This window comes from Penaeus monodon, unplaced genomic scaffold, assembly GCF_015228065.2.
Source record: "Penaeus monodon isolate SGIC_2016 unplaced genomic scaffold, NSTDA_Pmon_1 PmonScaffold_7328, whole genome shotgun sequence".
NCBI classification, from domain to species: Eukaryota; Metazoa; Arthropoda; class Malacostraca; order Decapoda; family Penaeidae; genus Penaeus; species Penaeus monodon.
The window spans coordinates 1-5,000 of NW_023662470.1; positions in this window are offsets into that span (position 1 = coordinate 1).

A 5,000-nucleotide genomic window follows, 5' to 3' on the forward strand; every position below is an offset into this window, starting at 1 on the left:
TGACGGAATTGAACCATCTGAATATAAAAGAAATGACTCTCATAATTTCAATTATAGGCGCGATAATAGAAACACAAATGTGGAAGTTATTACATCAAAAGTATATGTTGCAGCGACCATAGAATTGTCACAGGCCAAATAACTAACCTCAAAGGAAAGGAATAATCAAACGAAACCACAGCCAATTAGCTAGCTTGAAGACCAAGCTAAGAATTTAACTACATCCAAAACAGATTCACTTCTCAGGACGAAGACTCAACATTGACCTAATCAATAAACGTTCATCATGAAAAGAATCTGCAACTAGAGTAGCGGTAAAACTCAGCAAAGCCAGAAGTTCTCGTAAAACTAAAAAATAATGCAAAAAGTATGTCATGAAATTCGTCAATCAGGACAAGATATAATGACCGAACTACAGAAAGACTATAAATAAAGAAGGGAAGGAGAGGAAGATGTACGAAATTCAAAAGAAACAGATGGAGAAGTAACATACAATAAGAATGAAATCATAAGATAGTGGAGGACTTTTACAGGGATCTATACAACTCAAATGAACAGCCATGGAAAAGCGAATGCGGTAATTGCAGACGTACCTAGCATCACAACAGAAGAAATAAAAACAGCTCTTAAAGGCATGAGAGAGGGAAAACACCGGGGTATAGTATAGACCTTATAATAGATGGAGCAATTGCAACAGTGAAACTAGTCCAATCTTTTTAACAAATGCTTTTAACGGGAAACTCCGAAAGCCTGGAAAATACTTACATAAAAAAGGAGACAGAAAGGATCAAAAAAATACGACCAATAAGCCTCTCTTTCAGCTACTTACAAATATTCACAAAATCATCACAACTCGCATCTCTGACGTCTGGATTCTAACCAGCCTAGAGAACAAGCAGTCTTTCGCAGTGGATTCTCAACAACAGACCACATCCACACCTCACCCAAATAAAGGAAAAATATTAAATAGAAACCTGTGTATGGCATTCATCGATTACAAAAGGCATTTGACTCTGTAGAGATACCACAGTACTAGAAGCTATCCGAAAACAGGGAGTAGAGGAGGTATATTGTAAAATACTGGAAGATATATACAATGATGGGACAGCAACCATCAAGCTCCACACCGAAAACGAAAAATACCAATTAAAAAAGGGTTAGACAGAGCGATACCATCTCACCAAAACTGTTTACAGCTTGTCTTGAGGAAATATTAAAAAATCTAGAGTGGATGGAAAGGGTATCAAGATAGAGACGAATATCTAAACAATCTAAGATTTGTAGATGATATTGTTCTCTTCAGTGAATCTGCAAATGAAATGCAGCAACTAATAAATGATCTGAATAGAGAAAGTCTGAAAATCGGACTTCGGATGAACAAGAAAAAGACTAAGATCATGTTCAACAGTAGAGGTTAATTTGAACAGATACAAGTACAAGCGAAGCGCTAGAGGTAGTGGACAAAGTATATATACCTAGGCAACTCGTACAGACAAACACATCTAGCGAAGAGGAAATTAAGCGATCGCATCAGTCTAGCGGAGCGCCTTTGGCAGACACAGTAGCATACTAAAAGGCTTCTTGCCATTATGTTTAAAAAGAAAAGTCTTTAAACAATGTGTCCTACCAGTTATGACCTATGGATCAGAAACATGGACTACAACCAAATTACTGGAGAGGAAACTAATAAGTGCCCAGAGAGGGATGGAGAGACTGATGCTGGGAATTAGCCTAAGAGATAGGATGAGGGTGACGTGGATCAGGGAACAGACAAAAATAAAGATATACTTGCGAGCATTAAAAGAAAAAATGGCAATGGGCAGGTCATATACATCGGAGACAGGATAACAGATGGACAAAGAATGTAACAGAACTGGTGTTTTATATGTATATATATATATAATATAGTACTAAGCTTCTTAACCATACTATAGTATGTTGTATAATATTATATATCTATCTATATATATTATCTATACTGATACAATATAAATTACTTATATATATATAGATATATATTTAATATGGATAATATATACATCGGGAGACAGGCCTAACGATCCGACAGTGTGACGATGGATTTTTATGATGATATATATACCACTCTATATATATCATATATATAGATATATATATATTGTAATATCTATATATATCATATAGTATATTATATAATGGGATCTTACGTACAACAAACAACAACACACACCATATGTGTGTTGTGTGTGTGTGTGTGTGTGTGTGTGTGTGTGTGTGTGTTGTGTGGGTGTGTGCGTGCGTGTGTTGTGTGTGTCTGACATACAAAGTCAGGTATAGATCTTTTATACCTGCGAGATGTAAACTTGAGATTAATATCAATATTTTAATGGTATACTGTTCATATTTATCTTGTTCATCAACGGAAGGACAATATATGCTCACTTAAACTGATATTATAGATCGAGACCAAATATTATGAGAATTTTCTTGCATTTCGTGTTATTTTAAATAATATGCAGGGTTTCCATTTTTAATAATATATTCACAGTGGTATTCTTTACTACCATTACTGCAACTGCAATGGTAATGATGATAACGCTGATGATAACGATATTTCTTTCTATATATATGATCATGATTATTAGTGTATTATCATATCATGATCATCGTCATCATCTTTATCGCCAATGCATCGTTATCATCATATCACTATCTCGAGACATTTGAAAGATATTTAGTTTCTGTGTGAACGAAAGTGCCCTAAACTATTCACTTGAACTAATAAATTTAGCATTTTGATCCATTATTGAAAACAGACTTTCAGATTCAGATATAGTGAATTTCACAAAATGCTTAAACTATGGACAGGAAAGAAACTAAGCCTGGCATTAATTTAAATATCAAACAAATTACCATTCTGGGAGGAAACAAATGCCGGGGATAAAATACTGGAAACCACAAAACATATAAAGGAAACCAGCCAAAAAAAAACCCTTTTGGAACAAAAGATTTGGGAAGAAAAAGGGGCCCCTACGTCCTGGGGCAAGGTTGGGACTGGATTCCAGGCTGCTTTGCTGTGATGATGATATATAACCACCGCCTAAATAGCCAAGAAAAATCATGGAAATCCATGATCGCCAACGTCCTTGTAGGACAGGGCACTTAAAAAAAAAAAAAGATATATATGTGTGTGTGTGTGTGGTGTGGGGTGTGTGTGTGGTGTGTGTGTGTTTTGTGTGTGTGTGTAGTGTGTGTGTGTGTGTATATATATATATATATAATATTATATATATTATATAAAAATATATATATATATATATATATATATATATATGCAGTTTGGGGCGCGTTGTGTGTTGGGGGTATATATATATATTATATATTTTATATATATATATATATATATATATAATATATATATTTTATATAAAATATATATATATATATAATATATATATATATTATATATATTTTTTATTTATTTATTTTTTTATTTATTTATTTTGTGTGTGTGTGTGTTTGTTTCTAACTTCTGTCTCTGTTTTTTTTTTCTCTCTCTATCTATCTATCTATCTACCTATCTCCTATATCTTTGTCTCTTCCTCTATCTGTGTTCCCCTATCCTTGCTCGGTGTGTCACGTAAACCCAAAGCCCCATTTCCTTCATTATTTCATCTCATTCTATTCATATTACTCAGTTACAGTTCATTTACGTTCCTTACATTTTCTAGTTTCCTATATATCTAGGGTTTATCTAACCACTGCGGAAAATTTCCCTTTTCCTTTTTTTCTTTCTATTTCTTACGGTAAGGCATGACGCCATTATAGTGGCTATGTCATACATTGACGCAATTGCCTTACCTAAGCTGAATGAGCCGAGAGATAGTGTATATTTGCATAATTGTCTCATTGTCGGGCTGATATAGTCTACAAATCGGTGTGCCTCTACTCACAAAAAGCATCAGTAATGGTTGATTATGATTCCCCAAAAAGCAAGAGTAATGAGGAGGAAATGATTATTCATATGATAAATTTTTTTGTTCAGTGTGTGGTAATATGAATGTGTATTTGGGGTTTCTTTTTGTTTACTCACGTGCATTGTGTATGCCTGTGTGTTTGTGTTCTTGTGGTGTGCTTGTGGGGTGTGTGTGTGTGTGTGTGTGTGTGTGGGTGTGTTGGTGTGTGTGTGTGTGTGTGTGTGTGTGTGTGTGTGTGTTTTGTGTGTTTGTGTGTGTGTGTGTGTGGGGTGTGTGTGTGTGTGTGTGTGTGTGTATGTGTGTGTGTGTGTGTGTGTGCTTGTGAATGTGTGTTAGTGTGATATGGATGTGTGTGCATGGTTACACTTGCAACTATAATACATGCAAATTGACAAGGACAAGGAAGGAGAATCTAATGCTCCTTTTAGGACGTAATGGGGTGAAGACTTGCCTGGACCGGCGTGGAGGAAATGAGCGTAATCAAGGAAATTAGAATTTAACCGTTGACTTGAGATCGACAAAGGGTCGACATGTTTAAATAGAGCTTGATGACACCGTGCGTAGCGGATGCACAACTTCCATTGATTTTATCATTCGAGTCAAGTGAACAGAGAACAGACAATGAAAAACAAAAGTCAGAGGGAAAAAAATCAATATCAATTCAGTACTTGATGCTAAGAGAGGGCAAGCTGTGTAATATCGTACCTGTTGCAGCTGTGTTCTCACGCTAAGGTTAAAAATAGCATCATGATATTACCGCCTGTTGGTAACAGCGCTTGTCATTGCAGAGGAGGGTGCTCAAACATGTAGGAAGTTTAAGAGCAAAATCTGGGAAAGGCAAAGGTAATTTTAGAAAAAGGGGGGTTTATTTTAGCAGTGGGGATTTATTTTTGAGTGTAAACATGATTAAATTAATCACCTGTTGTTCCAGTAGGTTATTTTTGGATCCTGCATTTTTCAACTATCACGCCTTCCAGTGCATTCTTCTTTTTTGTGTGTGTGTGTCCTGTTCTATTAATGGAGTATTGTTCTTTTGCCCCCCAC